The following is a 20075-nucleotide window of genomic DNA, read 5'->3' as shown; positions in this document are numbered from 1 at the left end:
TTTAAACAAAGCAGTCTTTTCTGGGTATTCCCCACCCCACTAAGTTGAATTACTCCTTCGTTACAAAGGAAAACATGCAAGACCCATGACACAATGATCTTGTCTAACCGACCTATTTATCTCTGTAGTGTCATACCTTAGTAAACAGAGGAGGTCAGTGTCTTTTTTTCATGTTCTCCTGGACTAGAATTGGTCACAGTTTGACCGACCTTCATTGTTATTTTTAAATAAGTTAATGAATCCAGTGCAAATAATCTTTTCCTGGTTTTGCGTGCACTGCATCAATTCATATAACTTTTTTCATGCCTTTCTGAATTCCTCATGTTTATCACTTCTTAAGGTCCAATAGTAATCTGTGATATTCAGGGACCACATTTTCTGCAGCCATTACTCTGCTGACAGATTCACTCTGTTTACTTTTACATTTTTTGTCTTCTGCTATCAGAAAAAACACTTCTATGGATATTATGGCAGATATTGGACATTCTCCTGTCTTTAACATCATTGAGACATATGCCCAGTAGTGGTATTGCTGGGTTAAATGATAGGAACAGTTTAATGACATTTTTCACAGAATGAAAAGAACAGCTGGACCAATTCACTGTTCTAACAACAGTGTATAAACAGATTGCAATATTTTCATCTAAATTGTGCATATCAGGCTAATTTGAATGGGTAAAGTTGAGCTTTTCAAGGTAATAAAATTAATTCAAGAGCTGATTATATAACCAGGATGGAGACTGCCAAACCCTGTTTAACTTATTTACTATCTCCCGTTCTCAAGGAACAGAGATAAAGAACAATACTAAATTATAAAATAAAGTTTTTTTATGCTTGAACATTTAAAAAATAATATTTTTCTACCCATTTCAATCTATCCTTACCCGCTTAGAGAATGTGAGAAAATCCTTCTAAATGAATGGTGCATTCTACCATAGCTTTTAGAATTATGCTTAGGTTTTAATATTGATTATTAAGAAGATGCTAATTATACCTGCATATTATGACCTTTTGAGGGGAAAATGGTTTTATTGGGGGAATGCAAGGCACATGTTAGAGTCAAACGGCTTACGTTTGGCAACTTCAGATATGATAAATTTGCCGAATACATCCTGCTGCTTTCCCTAGTGGCCCCCAGCCAAGTAGCTTTGCATTGTATCCGCAATTGGTTGGAAAAAAAGGAAATAAAATGAGGCCTTAACGATAGTCCCAGAGCTCAGTTAATAAACAGAAGTCAGAAATGGTGTCAACTGTTTAAACTATGCATCCTGGCTTGTTTGCCTGGTTAGCTTTGAGCCAAATAAGAAGATGGGATTTGTGTTAGGGCTCAAATTATGAATTAAAAAATGCTGACAATTGAGAAAGGATTCCATTATTATTAATTGATGTATTTAAAATGCACGTTTAAAATAAAGGGGGCAACCAAAGGCCAAGCCCTGGAGGATTGAGTTAATAATAAATAGAGCTTACTCAGAAACTCCTCCCATGTCCCACATTTGAAAATTTATGATGTTGGACTTAACTAAGAGCACTTCTCAAGAGCGATGCTTAAATCATCCAAGAACAAGTAGTCCCCACTGCCTTTAAATTGGTGATATGCTCACAGTAAAGCTGTAAACCACAGCCTTTAGCTGATACTCATAATATAAGAAAATTCTGAAATAGTAAAAGTCATAGGGAATGAAATATTTTGAAAAAAGAAATAAAAAGAAGAAATATAAATATAAAATTAAAACGCACTAAAGTGAATTATGAGATCAACAATACAAAAGATTAAGGTAGGGCAAAGGAAATGACAAGCTTGTCCAGATTACAGGATGGTCTAGGAGGATAAGAGGGAGATGGGTCATCAATCAGAAGACAGGAAAACAAAGAAATGTGCTCATATTAAATCTTCTTTGTCACACCTATTGTATGGAGAAGGGGCTCCTCCTGAATTCCTCTCTGAAGGAATACAATGTTATCAGCAAATGGCATATCTCTACCTAAGGGTCTTTTCAGGCTGAAATTCAGCAGGAATCAGCGCAAGTAGAATTCTTAGAATTATAGGATCATAGACTTAGAGTTTAGGAGGAAGAGATAACTGCATTAAAGTGATCTTGGAAGGTTTTATGGAGGAGGTAGAACTAAGTGGATTCTTAAAGCATGGGTAGGATTTGGATAGGCAAAGAGTGGAAAAGAGAGAATTCAAGGTATGGGTAATGGTGTGAGCAAAAATGTGGAGTCGATACAAACAGTCTATTAGAGGAATAGAAAGGAACCAGACAATTGTATCATAGGTACTATTGTAAGCACTATTATCATATACACAGAACATCCTGGGAAACATGAAAGTTAATTTTGATAACAGGGATGACTACAGTCTAAAATAAACACCCCCATAGATACCATTTCAATACCTCTTTCCCACACTTAAAATTATCCCTACTCCTGAACTAGAGGTGTAATGGTAGATATTTAACAACCAGCTCACTGAAAGAAGGTACACATGAGAAACTTTTACATTTAATCTGCATTATTAACTGTTCACCACCATTTTCTTAAGTCTAGACAATCAACAAAACAATAAATCAAGCCCTGATTTTTACATCTCCTGATTTCTGAGATGTAAATTCTGACATGCAGAACTCTGAAAATTTAACAATAGGCTTTTGTGAGCCAGTTTGAAGTGATTCCAGCTAAACTTTCCCTAAATCCTTCTAGGACCCAGTACTTTTTTACTTGTCCTTTGAAGGCTAAGGGCCCCTTTTAGGCTTGCCCTCCCTAAGGGCATCATATGCCCTAGTCTAATGTTATTAAACTCAAATAGTAATGATCTCTGTGGGATGCATCTTGATCTAGAAAACTACAAATTAGCACTATGTTATATTACTTTTGTGTTTATTTTGTTAAACATTTGCCATTTACATTTTATTCTGGTTCAGTCCCACTTGGAAGTTTGCAGCCATGGGCCTTGAGTTTGACACCCTGTCCTTGTTTTTATCCATACATTCTCTTCCTTAATTAAACATTTAATCTGCTGAAATTATGCAGATCAATTAAATGATGCTAAGGTGTTAATGACTAATAATAGTTTAATATGGTGCCATGGACTTAAAGCTGGATGAGAACCATGTAGTCCTATCTCTTCATTTTATAGATGAAAAAATGGAGACCTCAGTGGGGTAAGTGACTTACCTAAGGTCACACAGGTATCTAGTACTCCTAGTGATGGTTCCAGGTCATCCAGAAAAAGTGTAAAGAATATCTTTAATGGACTGAATCAGCGTGCAGAAAGATTTTAAAAGGATTTTCATCAAGAATTGATGAAGTCTGGGGGCGGAGCCAAGATGGTGAAGTAGAAAGACGCACATACACATAGCTCCGAACACACAAACCACAGAACGGCTAGAGGGGACCAAGCCAGGGCGAATTCTGCACCCAGGGACCACGGAGTATTGGAGTGAGGAAGATTTCTGCTCCGGAGAGACCTGTGGACCTCTCGTGGGGGGTCCTTCGCGCCGCGGCCTGGGCGCCAGGACGGGGAGCGGAGTGCGGCCTGCCGCAGCCGCGACACTGAGGGGAGGAGATCCGAGAGGGCTGCGGAACGGAGTCTCCAGCGGCCACGCGGATCCCCCCACCCACAGAGGGACCTGCAAACCTCTCGCAAAAGGTCCGTCACGCTGCAGATGCGGAGCCCAGCCCGGACCTGCGGCGGCGGCGGCCACGGCTCCGAGAGGCACAGATCTGAGAGGGCTCCGGAGGTGGGATCTTCAGCGGCAGCACGGGCCCCCCCACCAACAGGTGACTGATGGGGGTGGGTGAGAGAGTCTCTTTGGTGGGTTGAGAGGAGAGTGGGGTGCCCCCAAGGCTCGGGCCCCACCGGGAGGTGGGGGCTGAGAGGTGGCTGCGGACGGAGGCTCCCCAAACGGGCAGGAGCCTGGATCCATTGTGGAAGGTCTGTGCATAAACCCCCAGAGGGAACTATGCCTGAGAGGCAACCCTGCCCCTGACCACCTGAACTTAATTCTCACACTGAAAAGCAGCCCTGCCCCCGCCAAAAATCCTAAGGCGGGAAGCAGCATTTGAATCTCAGTCCCCAAACGCTGGCTGGGAGGACTAGGAGGCGAGGTGGGAGTGAGGAGAACATTCAGAGGTCAGGCCACTGGTTGGAGAAAATGCCAAGAAAAGGGAAAAGAAATAAAACTATTGAAGGGTACTTTATCGGAGAAAAGACACTTCCTCCCTTCCTTTCTGATGGGGAGGAACAATGCTTGCCATCAGGCAAAGACACAGAAATCGAGGATTCTGTGTCCCAGCCCACCCAATGGGCTCGGGCCATGGAAGAGCTCAAGAGGAATTTTGAAAATCAAGTTAGAGAGGTGGAGGAAAGACCGGGAAGGGAAATGAGAGGGATGAGGGACAAGCATGAAAAGCAGATCAGCTCCCTGCTAAAGGAGAACCAAAAAAATCTTGAAGAAATTGGCACCTTGAGAACTAGCCTAACTCAGCTGGCAAGGGAGGTGCAAGGGGCCAATGAGGAGAAGAATGCTTTCAAAAGCAGAATTAACCAAATGGAAAAGGAGATTCAAAAGCTCACTGAAGAAAATAGATCTTTCAAAACTGGAATGGTACGGATGGACGCTAAGGACTTTTCGAGAAAGACAGATATCTCAGAACATACCGCGCAGATTCGAAAAATGGAAGATAATGTGAAATATCTTATTGGAAAAACAACTGACCTGGAAAATAGAATCAGGAGAGACAATGTAAAAATTCTGGGACTACCTGAAAACCATGATCAAAAGAAGAGCCTAGACATCATCTTCCATGAAATTATCAAGGAAAACTGCCCTGAGATTCTAGAACCAGAAGGCAAAATAAATATTCAAGGAATCCGCAGAACACCGCATGAAAGAGATCCAAAAAGAGAAACTCCTAGGAGCATTGTGGCCAAATTCCAGAATTCCCAGGTCAAGGAGAAAATATTCCAAGCAGCTAGAAAGAAACAATTCAAGTATTGTGGAAATACAATCAGGATAGTACAAGATCTGGCACCCTCTACATTGAGGGATAGAAGGGAATGGAATAGGATATTCCAGAAGTCAAAGGAACTAGGACTGAAGCCAAGAATCACCTACCCAGCAAAACTGAGTATAATACTTCAGGAGAAAAAATGGTCTTTCAATGAAATAGAAGACTTTCAAATTTTCCTGATGAAAAGACCAGAGCTGGAAAGAAAATTTGACTTTCTAACACAAGAATGAAGAGAACCATGAAAAGGCAAACAGCAAAGAGAAATCATAAGGGACTTACTAAAGTTGAACTGTTTACATTCCTACATGGAAAGACAATATTTATAACTCTTGAAACATTTCAGTATCTGGGCACTGGGTGGGAGTACACACACACACACATGCACACACGTACACATACATAGAGACAGAGTGCACAGAGTGAATTGAAGAGGATGGGATCATATATTAAAAAAAAATGAAATCAAGCAGTGAGAGAGAAATATTGGGAGGAGAAAGGGAGAAGTTATATGGGGCAAATTATCTCTCATAAAAGAGGCAAGCAAAAGACTTATTAGTGGTGGAATAAAGAGGGGAGGCAAGAGAAAAACATGAGGTCTACTCTCATCACATTTCACTAAAGGAAAGAATATAATGCACACTCATTTTGATAGGAAAACCTATCTCATTATACAGGAGAGTGGGGGACAGGGTCACAAGCAGGGTGGGGGGGAGGATGGAGGGGAGGGCATGGGGAGGAGAATGCAATACGAGGTCGACACTCATGGGGAGGGAAAGGACCATAAGAAAATAGAAGTAAAGGGGGACAGGATAGGATGGAGGGAAATATAATTAGTCCTATACAACACAACTAGTATGGAAATCATTTGCAAAACTAAACAGATATGGCCTATATTGAATTGCCTGTCTTTCAAGGGGAAGGGGTGGAGAGGGAGGGAGCAAAGGAGGTTAGAACTCAAAGTGTTAGGACCAAATGTAATGTTCTTACCACTGGGTAACAAGAAATACAGGTTAAGGGGTCAAGAAAGCTATCTGGTCCTACAAGACAAAAGAGAAGACGGAGACAAGGGCAGGGAGGGAGGATAGAGGAGAGAGCAGATAGGTCACAGGGGCAATTAGAAAGCTCGGGTTTGGGGGGGAGAGGGGATAAAAGGGGAGAAAATTTGTAACCCAAAATTGTGTGAAAATAAATGTAAAAAATTAATTAAAAAAAAAAAAGAATTGATGAAGTCTGAATGGAGGTTGAGGCGTACTTTTTATTTTAATTTCTGTATTTTTCTTGTTTTTTTTTTGACTGTGTTTTCTTTCACACCATGTCTAATGTGAAAATATGTTTTGCCTGACTGCACATGTATAACCTATATCAAATTGTTTGCCTTCTCAGTGAGGTGAGAAGGGGATGGAATAAAATGAGGGGAAAAGAGCATTTGGATCTAAAAAATTTTTTTAAATGTTAAAAATAGTTTTTAATGTGAAATCGGGGGAAATAAAATAATGAGTTAAAAAGAAAAGAAAAAATATTTCTATCAAAATAGCTAGAGTAAAATATTGGCACTTAAAAAGGTAAGTTTTGCTTATTTGGATGTGCCTTGTATGAAATATTTCATTGCTTCATAATGATTGGACAATTAAAATCTCATTACATTTGCAGTGAATTAGAATTCAAAGAATTAGACACAATGTATTTCAGGGTAAATTCATGGACATTTTAATGCGCTCACAATAGGATCACAGTTTTAGATCTGGAAGGGACCTTGGAGGCTATTAGGTCCAACTGTCACATTTTAGAGATGAGGAAACTGAGTTAAAATGGTTAAGTGGCTTGCCCAAGATTAGTAGCTGTCTGGAGAAGAACCCCAACTGCTACACATTAAATTATGTGTCTGAATTCTCTGACTTCAAAGATTACTTTAAACTACTTCTAATATGATTCCATACTAAACTTAGAAATTTTAATCTCAAAGGAAAAATCTATGAACAGAATATTAATGAGTCAAAAGCCAAATGCAAATGATCTGCATATTATCTCCTCTTCTGGACTATTTATACCAAATCTCTTCTCTATTACTACTGATAATATAGAAGTATACGTTAAAATGAGTGCCATGGGGGGAGGGGGCAAGAGGGCCAAGTTCTGAAAACATACTCAGGTTTTCCCTTTCTGGCATGTTATACAGAGCATGTTCAGAAATTTCTGTCTCATTCTAGTCCTACACAGGGAACATTAGTGGGGCTATTTCCAGCAATGAGTGATTGAAGGACTGGCATTGTGTGGTAAAATATAATTTTCTTGGTGGCTAAAGAACCAAAAAGGCTGATGACTTAAAAGTTTCTGAGTCAGAACTGAGTTCATACAAGGAGTTACTTGCCCCTCTACAAACCTTTTGTTTCTTTCCCCTAAGGCTGATCTTTTAAAGGCATTAAGGTGATAGAGAGAGGAGAGAGGGTGTAACTGCTCTCTCTCCCATTCAGTCAATATGCATTTAAAAACATATTTTGCCTCTGTTTCTTATTTATTCTTTCCCAATCTTAGGTAATAAGTGGTGCAATGGATACAGAGCCAAGCCTGGAGTCAGGATAACTTATCTTCCTGAATAAAAATCTGGTCTCAGACACTTACTAGATGTGACCCTACATGGGTCACTTAACCCTGTTTGCCTCAGTTTCCTCATCTGTAAAATGACCTATAGAAGGAAATGGCAAACCTCTCCAGTATCTGTGCCAAGAAAACCCCAAATGGGGTCACAAAGAGTCAGACACATTTGAAAACAACTGAACAACTCACATGTTCAGATGTGGCTGGTGGCACAGTGGGTAAAGTGCTGGGCTGGGAGTGAAGAAGACGCAGTTCCAAATCTGGCCTCAGACGCTTATTGGCTGAGTGACTTTGGGCTGGTCAGTTAATCTCTGTTTGCCTTAGTTTGCTACATCATGAAATGCTAACAATATCACCTACTTCTGTGTTGTTATGAGGATCAGACTAGGTAATATTGGTAAAAAACACCCAGCACCATGTCATTTACATAGCAGGCACTATAAAAATGCATAGATATTAATCTACACATGTGCTTTGTTACATTTGTGCTTTAAGTCTGAGCCTACTACCCCTCTGAGTAATTAATAATAAATTCATTAATTATAGCCAGCAAATAATCAATATATTGAGGTCAGTGGTTCTCTTCAAAACCAAAGACAAACCTTAGAGACTTTTAAATGGTTAAATACTTTTGGAAAAGGGGTTGTCTCTGATAGATGGAAATCAGTTTTGATTGGTTAACAATGAGAGAATGAATATTATAATGAGAGGTGGGCTTATTCTAATGAAGGGGCTGGGGAACTTGAGTCTGATCCTATCATTGTTGTTACTTGTCTTTTCTTCTCCAAGAGGACCATGACCTCAAGGAGGTGATGCCATGACATACAAGTCAATTGGATTTAAGTGAGGGAGGGCTGTGCAAAGTCACCAGACTCACTTTCTCCTCTAGAGTCATCTGGGTCAAAACAAAAATCAGAATAATTGGAAATGGCCCTGGATGTAGTGGGAGAACTTGGCCTTTTTAAACTAAGGTCTTTAAACAGGTCTCAGTTTGACTGAAGCAGTACCCATTCAGTGATTAAGGCTGGTCAAAGAGACTCATCTCTACCCAGACCACTCCTGGCTCCAGACCACTCCTGCCTCAGGCAGTCTATACAAAAAAATCTATTCTCCATCACAGTCCTACCTGAATAGTACAATGGTGGGTCATTGTAAGAATTCCACCTAAAGATGGTCTGGGTAGGGTAAATTCTTTGGCCCAGGTCAGAAATATCCTTGAGAGACTGGATTTTGAATGAGTGGAAGTAGACAAAAGAAAAAGATCTTTAGTTCCCATATATAAAATTGGTTATTAATATAATAAGAAAATAATAATTTTTCTCAGCTCCCCTATTTTGAAGGGATTGTTTTGCAATTATTCTTCCTGCTCTATCTTCTCAGTAATTCCTGTAGCTAATGGAGTTAAACTGATCCTGATCAATAAGGTGCACCACACTGGGTGGAATTTCAAGACTCATAGTGTTAGAAACCTCCAACCTCTCAGGAGTGCCCCAAGAGCCCTGAGGAGAGTCACAGTTATTGCCCTCTGGGACCCAGAATTGTGGAAGTTGGGAGTGAGTTCAGAGGATATGCTGCTCAAATAGAAAGGAAAACATAGAAAAATGGAGCAACGGGAAGGAAATTTTTTAGTTTTCCTCTTTTGAAAGAGTTGTAATTTTTGAATGATCACAGAGAAAAGTCAAAACTTCATCAAATAATATTTATTAGTGTCAACGTCAAAATGATGCTTTGTGGGAATCATACAGAGATAAATAAACAACAGTAACTATATATAAACATATATGTATGTGTGTGCATGTGTACGTATGTATATGTGTGCATGTATACATATGTATAGATATGTATGTATATATGTATGTGTGTGTATTTATACATATATACACATACTCTCTCAAGAACTTTGGAATTGATTGTGTGACATGGGAGACAGTGGCACAGGACTGCTCAGAATGGCATGACCACATCAGAGAAGGTGCTGTGATCTATGAGCAAAGCAGAATTGAAACAGCTCAAAGCAAATTTAGAGTATCCACTCTAATATGAACTATTTGTGCCCAATCTGTAATAGAGCATTCTGAGCTTGCATTGGTCTGGTCAGCCACAGTCAGACACACTGAAACTTGACTTTATCATGGTGATGTCATTTTGGTCCTCTTCAAGAAGGAAGGACAACAACCAACCAACCATATACACATATATTCCTCCAGAGAAATAACTGATATATGGGAGTATTTATTTATTGTTGGTTCCACATATATATGCATGGTTCCACATATGTTTCTATATCAAATGTTGGCCTTTTCTAATTCAGGGTAGGGAGGAAGAGAGGGAGACAACTCAGATCTCAAAAATGTAACAAAAATAAGGCAGAAAAAATGGAAAAGAAAAAGAGATTTCTCATGAAGTGGGAGTAATCTGTCCATGTTTTTAATGTAAAAACAACAACAAAAAAGTAAGACTTTAAAAAAGATCTATTCAATATGAGTAGATGAACTCATCTTCCTGAGTTCAAAGCTGGCCTCAGATGCTAATCAGCTGTGTGACTTTGGGCAAGTCACTTACCCCATTTGCTTCAGTTTCCTCATCTACAAAATAAGTTGGAGAAGGAAATAGCAAGCAATTCTAGAAACTTTGCTAAGAAAACCCCAAGTGGGGTCATGAAGAGTCAGACACAACTGTGTTGGGGGACAGCTCTGGACCGGGGTCCCCCGTGAGGACCGTGAGACGCCTGAGGGTCCGAACCTGCCCCCTTGTGGGGTACTGGGATGGCCCTGGTAACAGGCTGGCTCCACCCACGGGGAGGCACTTGGGAGAAGCTCGCCCGCCCATGGGAGGTACAGGGGAGGAGACAGGGGATAATAAAAGGGGATGATCACAAGGGCTTAGGAGGAGAAGGAGAAGGGGAAGAAATGCAATAAAGTTTGCTGACTGCAACTCCTTTCGGGTGCTCTGCCTGTTTATTGCCCTCCCCCAACTGGGAGAGGGGCCGGAGAAGTCCGAAGACCGGGGATCGGTAAGAGGAGAGGCGAAGGCCCGGGAGTAGACCCCGGGCAGCTGGCGCCTGAACAGGGACCGCCGTAAGGAGAGGAGAATCCGCCTTTGCCCCACTACTGCGGGAAGATTCAGGCAGCCTCAGTATTGAGAAGTGGCCAGGATGGGCCAGGGAAATAGTTTTCCCAACCTGAAGCCCGAAGATAAGGGAGTGCTTGCAAGTCAGTTGTATAAGCTTTGTAAGACCCATGGGCTTAAGCCCCACATCCGGGACTGTAGAGCATTTGTGGAAAAGATCTGGGATGTTTCCCCTTGGTTAGAATATTGTGGGCTACACCCAGCCAAATGGGGCGTAGTGGGACAGCAGATGGTCGCCTATGAGAAAGAGAGCCCTGGCGTACTAACAGAGGAGGACTTTACGTTCTTTCAAGTGGTCGCCATGCTTCTGTGTTCGGATCCCCGCCCCCCCAGGCGGTCCAACAGCGAGACCCAAACAGGGCAGTCCCTTCAAGGGATGACAGAAGAAGAAGGGGAATCTGATGAGGATAATACTAAGCCCCAGCCCTTATATCCATGGGGTATGTTAAGAGAATGTGCAGGCAGGGACCAGGACCGCGCCCTTCAAGATGGTGCATGGCTGAGCAAGGGGCGGGACTCTAGAGCCCCGAGGGGAGGAACAAAAGGGAAGTTTGATGAGGAAGGAACGCCCAAGAGGGAGTGGAAGGTCCCCTGGAAAGTCCCCAAGACAAAGGGCTCGTCAGAAGGAACCCTTAAGAAAGAATGGAAAGTCCCTGGAACAACAAAAGAGGGCGGGGGAATTCGCAAGAAGAAGTTTCAACAGAGTTTAGGAACTCCCAATCCTTCTGAGATCGGACCTAATGCCTTCTCCTTCCCCCCAGCCACCATGTCCTTGTCACAATCATCACAAGGAAAGCGATCATTTACCTACGGGAGGTCTGGGCCCTCGGAGCCTCTGAGCGTACTCACTCAGAGCCTATCCGCAGCTTTGGCGGAGGGACAGGAGGTAGATTTAGAGGAGTGGGAGGGGGCAGGCGCTTACCCTGTCATAGTGGAGCGGGATCTGATGGGAAATGAGAACCGTTTACATCGACCGGTGCCCTTCAAATTATTGAAAGAACTGAAGGAGGCCGTCTCCAAATACGGCCCTTCATCACCTTACGTGAAACATCTCCTTGCGAATGCCACAGCCACTTGGCCGTGGGCCCCAGCTGATTGGAGGGAGGTATCGGGGGCTATTCTTACACCAGGGCAGGTAGTGGCCTATGGCGCTGCCGTTAGACGAGAGGCGCTCAGATATGTCAAGGAACACAATATTGCAGGGACAGAGGACGCTGTGAATATGATAACAGGGGCGGGCCGTACTCGCAGCTTGCTGACCAGCTCCAATTTGACCCCCAGGTGATGGCTGCAGTACAGTATTGTCATATTAGGGGCTTTGCCAAGATTGACGCCCCAGGGACTATGAGGGATAAGTTGGTAGGGTTAAAGCAGAGGGCTAGCGAGTCCCCTACTGATTTCGTGAGTAGGGTTCAGCTTGCGGTCCGGCGGTCTCTTGGCTCGGGACCAGGAACGGATTCCCTGATAACTCAGCTGGTCCGAGATGGCCTGCGTCCTGAATGCTCCCAAGCCCTAGCAGGCTTGGGACCTTTCGCCTCCCTTGAGGAGATAGTAGAGAGGCTGTTAGACATTCCACCTAAGACACCCACCAGGCCATGGTGACAGCGGTGGCCCAAGGGGTGACCCAGGCCCTTCAGGGTGCCAAGGACCAGAGGCAATGCTATCGCTGTGGTCAGATGGGGCACTTTAAGAGCCAGTGCCCTGCCGCTAAGGTGGGACCACTGCCCACTTGTTTTCGCTGTGGGAAACCAGGTCATATTGCCAGATATTGCCGCCCTAAGCCGCAGCCTCAACCACCTCAGTTGGGAAACGGGAAAGGGGGCCTCCCTTGGGGGGGGCCCCCGAACCCAGAAACATGTCTTCCCAGTGGGGACCGTAAGCCCTGCCCCTGCCCCCCAGCCCGGGAATTCTGCACCCCTGTCGTATCCGCAGCAGTACCAACAAGCCCTCCAAAAATTACAACCTTAGTATGCACATCTGCCACGGATCCCTCAGACACTGATTTATTTATAAGGCCTTGGCATACTGAAGGGATTGATGTGCCCCCAGCTCCCTTTCCCCGCTTGGTGGTGGGACCCTCCGGCTATGTGCCATTCATAGTCCATACTCAATTGTTGTCCAGCAGGTCCTCCACGATTTATTTGACTAATCCGCATTGTTATCCTATAAATATTGCCCCAGGGACTCCCGTTGGGAGGGGCATCTCCCTGCCTTGGATTGAAGAGCCTGAGCAGAACACCCATCAAATTAATTGGTGCTCTCCCATTGTAGGCGATCGCCCCATGATACAGATTCTGGTTGAAGGGCGTCCAATCATGGGTCTGCTCTATACTGGAGCAGATGTGTCAGTTATTAATGCATCCCAATGGGACCCCAGTTGGGCGGTGAGCGGCGGTGCTACCCCGGTTGCTGGAGTAGGGGGTGCTAGTTCAGCGCTACGGGCTGCTAAACATTTGAGTTGGACCTTTGAGGATTATCAGGGATATTTTAGACCCTTAAAATTGGTCGGTCTTGCCTACGCCCTTTGGGGGTGCGACCTCCTCCAGCAACTTGGGTTACACCTTACCACTCCAGAACACCTTCAGTTAAACATGCTGGGGACACCGTAACCGTGAGCAGCCCGCCTATAACATGGAAAACTGAGACCCCTGTGTGGGTTGAACAGTGGCCCCTATCCCCCCAAAAGCTCACCGCCTTACGTTCCATAGTGGCTTCCCTTTTGAAACAGGACCGCATTGAGCCCACCACGAGCCCTTATAATTCTCCTGTTTTTGTTATAAAGAAGAAAACTGGATCCTGGCGCATGCTCATAGACCTTAGAGAGATTAACAAATGCATGCTGCCTATGGGGGCGCTACAGCCCGGTCTCCCCACTCCTGCTGTGATCCCCCGAGATTTTACTATGACAATCATTGATATCAAAGATTGTTTCTATAGCATTCCCCTACACCCACAAGATAGGATCAAATTTGCCTTTTCCATCCCTTCGGAAAATCGCCAGCAACCATATGAACGGTATCATTTTACCGTGCTCCCTCAAGGGATGGCAAATAGCCCTACCATGTGCCAAATGTATGTGCATGCTATCCTCTCTCCACTTAGACAGCGCTTCCCCAAGGCCATTATCATTCATTATATGGATGACATTCTTGTTGCTACGCCTAGCCATGATTCCACAATGGCCCTTACTCAGCTTATGATTGATACCTTAGCTGCCCACGGGCTGACTGTGGCTCCAGACAAAGTACAGACCACACCCCCTTTTCAGTATCTTGGTTATGAACTAAAACAAGGGCGAATTGCTTGCCATCCTCAGAGAACTGATCTCTCTCAGCTCTCCACTCTCAATGATTTTCAAAAGCTGATTGGCGCTATACAGTGAATGCGGGCAGTTATCCCTATCCCCGATGGTGATCTGTACCCGCTGTATGACTTGCTGCGAGGAGATCCCGCCCTACTCTCACCCAGACACTGGACATCCGAGGCCTTAATGGCAGCCAAGGGCATCCTCAACAGGTGCTCCGCTGTCGTTGTGCAACAGGAGCCCAATCAGCCCATTTATGTCACTATATTAAAAGCAAGTACCTTCATTGGATGTCTCTATCAATCACATGACATTTTGGAATGGCTATACCCCCCTCGCCACAAAAGAGTCCTTCCACACAAGTGACAAATGATCTCCCAGTTTTTTCTTTTAAGTGCCGAACGCTGCCTATTGGCTTTTGGCAGATTCCCCATTCTGAACTTGGAGGCATCGGAGGAAGCCCTGAGGTGTTTCTCCGATGAAATCCCAGAATGGGCCTCTCTTCTATGCATGTGTAATATTGCGAAGCTTCCGCTCCCCCCAGCGCTTAGAGGATGGGAAGTTCTTCCCATTCGGGTTCCCTTTGCTATTGTATCTCCACAGCCAGTTATGGGACCCACTGTTTTTACGGATGCCACCAAATGTCATAGGGCTGCAGTTTATATCCCTTCTAAGCAACTCCTTAAGGTGTACACCACCGAACATTCCTCAGCCCAAAAGAATGAACTAGTGGCAATCCAACATGCTCTCTCCATATTACCTAATGAGAGCTTTAATCTTGTCACTGATAGTTTATATTGTGCAAATGCTATTGCTGCCTTACCTTCTGCCCTTATTAATCCCCGTGCTTCAACTATAGCTCAAATCTTATATGATATTCAAGAGTCCATGTTACAACGCTCTACTTCTCTTTATGTATCGCATATTCGTTCCCATATGTCCACCATAGGACCAATTTATCAAGGTAATGATATTGTAGACAAAGCTCTTCTATTTCCTTTGCATTTAGAAGCACGAGCGGCCCATGACAAGTATCACCTATCTGCCCGATCTTTGCGACGCCTTTATGGCCTGTCCAAAGAAGACGCTCGTCGAATAGTCAAACAGTGTGTCAATTGTGCCCCATTTCGCCCTCCTGCTCGAGACACCGCTGTTAACCCCCGTGGTGATCTCCCTAACGACCTTTGGCAAATGGATATCACGCACTTTGGCAAAGTCCTTATACATGTTTGTGTTGATACGGCCTCCAATTTCATCATAGCCTCTATACAGCCCAAAGAGACAACCCGCGCAGTGCTCGATCACCTTTATGGTTATTTTGCCGCGGTTGGAGTGCCCCAAGCTATAAAAACACATAACGGGCCAGCTTATACTTCTTCTGCCTTTGCCTCTTTTTGTAAAGAATTTTCTATTACTCATATTACTGGCATCCTGTATAATCCCACTGGTCAGGCCATTGTTGAGCGTGCTAACCGCACTATAAAAACTCTTCTTTTAAAACAAAAAGGGGGAGTGAGGGCAGCGAGGTGCCTCTCCCGAGGTGATCTGGCACAAGCCGTCTTCACTCACAATTTTTTGCAAATCCGGGACAATGGCATAAGCCCCGCACAAAGGTTTTATCTCCATGAGACGGGGGGCAGAAGGGAAAGGCCGTTAAAGGCCCCTACTGCCTGCCACACCGGAGCTCGAATCTGGTGGAGGGACCAAGAAGGCAAATGGCATGGCCCTGGAATAGTCATAGCGAGAGGTCAGGGGTATCTTTGTGTCCAACCAGATGAAGCCGACCCAGGGACTGAGATCTGGATCCCCACGTGATGGGCAGTCGAGCTGCGAGAAGCCGAAAGCAAGGAGGAGACGAGGGCGGCGAGGAAGGCACTGCCCGAAGCGGGTGTGCAAACAGCGTGAGGTAACCATGCTCACACTTCTGATAGCCCTTCAACAGTTCCTACCTGGGTCCGAGGCTGTCCAGTCCAAATGGTACAACGCCACCCCCGCAGACCACCGAGCCGCAGATCAAAGGGGCGACACCTTCTGGGCATTAGCACAGGGACTCCCCGCCCTAAGAGTGGTCGGATGGGGAAACCATCCTATCCCTCTTCTTATGTATGGCAATGCCTCCATCCTGACTGGGACCCCAAAAGCAGATTACAGCTACCTGCCGATAGAGAGAAGTCCCTCCAAACCACTGTCGTTGGTGTCTGTGACTCCTCCAGTCTGTCTGTACAGAGGGTGCAGAGCGAATGACTCCTCTGCTCCGTGGGGCCACTTCTGCGTGCCCCTGACTCCCTGTGAACTCACTGAACCGCCAGAGTCCAATCCAGAACTGCTTAATCATAGCACCTCGGTCAATGTCACCTTGTTGGCTATCCCGTATGCTGCTGCCAACATGACCAGAGAATGGAGCCCTCCCGTTGTGCCTCCTCCTTGCCTGAAGGGTCATCCATTGACATTTGACCCCTTCGCAGTCTGTTCTACAGGCATGGTGGCTCCACGTCCGCCATTGCCAAATGGCACAACGCTTTGGTTTTGGGATGCAGATAATACCACCTCTTATGGGAGAAGGCCTGCCCCTACTCCCGTGGTGATTCCCTATGGGAGGATACATGGTGACTTGTGGAAAATAGGGCCTGCCTTGGGAACAACTAATTTGTCAGTCGCGGTAGTCACTGGACCTAGTGGAATTTGGACTCAACCGGACTTGTACCAAACATGGCAACACGTGTTCCAGGGGAAGTATTCCTCCTGTTCAGACAGACATAAAAAAAGACACTGATTACCTCTGCTATGAGGTGGTAGCAGAAGTTCAAACACCTCCGAACAGTGCTTTTCTCCTGTGTCCCTCTAATAACCTCACCATACAGTATGAAGGACCACAGGCTAACCTACCTACATATAATGTCACTTGTACTCAACCCATTCTTACTAACACTCTTTGGAGAAACCATTCCTCCTATGTAGTTATGCTGGTCATAAATCCTCCCTATCAATTGCTCCCAGTTAAAGCTGAAGCTTTCGCGCTCACACCTGAAGACCGCATTTTTAATACATTGATGAAGATATCGACGGGCGGACTTCGTCCCCGCAGCCGCAGGGATGGGATTGGGAACGTTTTGGGGTTTGTAAATCTGGCTATAGAATTGTATGAAGAGTTTCAGATCCTACAACTAATAGAGGAAGGACAGTTATTAGCTTCCACCCTCCAATCTTTCATGAATTCAGAGGTAGCAGCGTGGCACCGTCAGGACCATATTGATCACCTCCTCCAAAGTCAAATCACCGCCCTACAAGACACGGTGATTTGGCTAGGAGACCAGATGGCTTTACACCAACGCTACGAGATGTTGCAGTGCCACTACAAATATCGCCTGCTTTGCGTGCTTTATCTCCCAATTGATTCCTCAACCTTCCCCAATCAGTGGCCAGCAGTCCGCAAAGCCCTCCAGGGGGCTATGCTGGCTTATAACGTCACAGATGACATCCATCAGTTGGACTTGCTCATTGATCAGCTGAATAACCTCTCCAGAACGTTTGAGGAAAAGCGTGAACGAGAAGAGCGTTCCATCTTCGATTGGTTACAACGAATCCTGGACTTGCATTGGCTGCCAGGGGTGCTCTCCTCCGTTGCAGTTCTTGTCCTTATGTGACTCGTCCTGCCGTGCCTCCTGAAGTGCCTCCTGCAATTATTGACATGGGCACTGGAGAGTCTTAAAGACGATGTCTTGTCTCTGAGACACCGCGAGGGCAGGTCCCCATGGGGGGAATCGCCCAACCTACCCGTGTAAAACAAAAAGGGGGAGATGTTGGGGGACAGCTCTGGACCGGGGTCCCCCGTGAGGACCGTGAGATGCCTGAGGGTCCGAACCTGCCCCCTTGTGGGGTACTGGGATGGCCCTGGTAACAGGCTGGCTCCACCTGTGGGGAGGCACTTGGGAGGAGCTCGCCCGCCCATGGGAGGTACGGGGGAGGAGACAGGGGATAATAAAAGGGGATGATCACAAGGGCTTAGGAGGAGAAGGAGAAGGGGAAGAAATGCAATAAAGCTTGCTGACTGCAACTCCTTTCAGGTGCTCTGCCTGTTTATTGCCCTCCCCCAACTGGGAGAGGGGCCGGAGACGTCCGAAGACCGGGGATCGGTAAGTGGAGAGGCGAAGGCCCGGGAGTAGACCCCGGGCACAACTGAAATAATTGAGCAACAACATTCAGTTTGACAGACTTTCTTCTAAACATTTTAATATTTCATGGTTATGCTTGAAACACTAGAATGAGTCATCTAATCCTCACTGACCACATTGTAGTTTCACTCTTTTTCTGATAATATATATCCTGAATAATATACCTTATACCACTTTTCTTGCATATGTCATCATTGGAAATATACTATAGCTTACTGACTCCCACCATGAGTCTTTCTACAATACTTTGGTAGCCTATAATTTTGTACCCTCAGTTTATGGTGTGCTAAGAGTCACATCTATACACAACTTCTCAGAAGAAAGTAAAGAGACCAAAGGCCATATGGTACTCAGAAACCTCGTACATTTATTTGAAAGGATCAAATGAGATGATATTTATAAAGCACTTTGCATAGTATTGGGCACATAGCAAATGCTTCCCTTTCCCTTCCTTTTTACATTATGAATATTTGTAGAAGAGAGTCAGAAAGTACTAGGCATGACAAGTATCAAATGGTATCATTCAAATGTCATATAAAAGGAAATTGACTATATCTTAATGGACAGGAAACAATTGGTGTGGGAATCACACCAGTCAGTCGTCAAATATTTGTTAATCATCAACTATGTGCCAGGCTAACTTGATCTCCTTATCAAAAGGAGTGACATGGAAACCAAGGACAATACTAGTTTAGAATGTGGATAGGTGAAGGATAATTAAATAAATAGATAACTGGATGGCTAGATAAATTGAGATTATATACACATACAACTTATGTAATAGATACATATTTTTGAAGGGATCATTGTATGATGAACTAATAGATGTGGCAGGAGAAGTGACAGTTCAGTCGGAGGTTTTGAGTACATTACATAGAGGATTTTGATTTGGAATTAAACTGTTTAAAATCAATAGAGGGACATAACTGAAACATGAATTCCTGAACTTTTATTTTGGTAGGAACTATAAAGAACTCTGTTCATTTTGAAATACTCATAAAAATGAATGGGTCTTCATAAACAAAATATTTAAAATATAAGCAGATTTGTTAAAAAAAAAAAGATGATCACACCCATAATTACAGGAAGTTAGATGTATTATTAGATGATCTTGCTAAACAAAGGACGTTCTAGATGTATTTTGAGTTGGCTCAGTGACCAAAAATGTTTATAAAAAGATCTCCTACAAATACTCTAGTTTTCTGACAGGATACACCCAAATGTAATGTATCCATGATTATTCAATATCATTACAATCATTTCTGGAATGCTTATTTTTTACATTAATATAAAGACATATAAGAAACCAAAGAAGAAAATGACTTACACAGTTGGTCAGTGAACTCTTTGAGGTGGGGGCAGAGGATGGTTAAGCTGAGACTTGAATCCAAGTCAATTCCATCAGCATTTATTGAGAGTCTATTAAATGAAAGACTTCCATGAAGTCTTTCCAAGTTTGAAGAATACATATTTATATGAATGATGAACAAGACATTTCTTCCATCTTCAGGGAGCTTACAATCCAGTCCAGAGATAAAGAAAAATGGCTATAGTATAAAGGAGAATGTGACAAATGTATAAATGCAATGCAAAGAAAGTTCTCTGATAATTCAGAGGAGGGAGAAAGTACTTCCACGTGAACAGAATGAAGAAGACAGGATAAGTAGGCTTTGGGAACGTGCAAAAAATTGGAAGAGGACATTTTAGGGAACAAAAAGAGCACAGAAGACAGGAATGAGAAAGGTATATGGATGCAAGGGGGGAAGGAACAGTAAATTTTTCCACTGCATATGTAATCTCTGTCCAGGTATAGATAGGAAGAACTTGTATTTCTAGGAATTTCAGAATAGTTTGGTTTC

The sequence above is a fragment of the Notamacropus eugenii genome, chromosome 2 (assembly GCF_028372415.1).
Source record: "Notamacropus eugenii isolate mMacEug1 chromosome 2, mMacEug1.pri_v2, whole genome shotgun sequence".
NCBI classification, from domain to species: domain Eukaryota; kingdom Metazoa; phylum Chordata; class Mammalia; order Diprotodontia; family Macropodidae; genus Notamacropus; species Notamacropus eugenii.
This window is presented reverse-complemented; position numbering follows the sequence as displayed.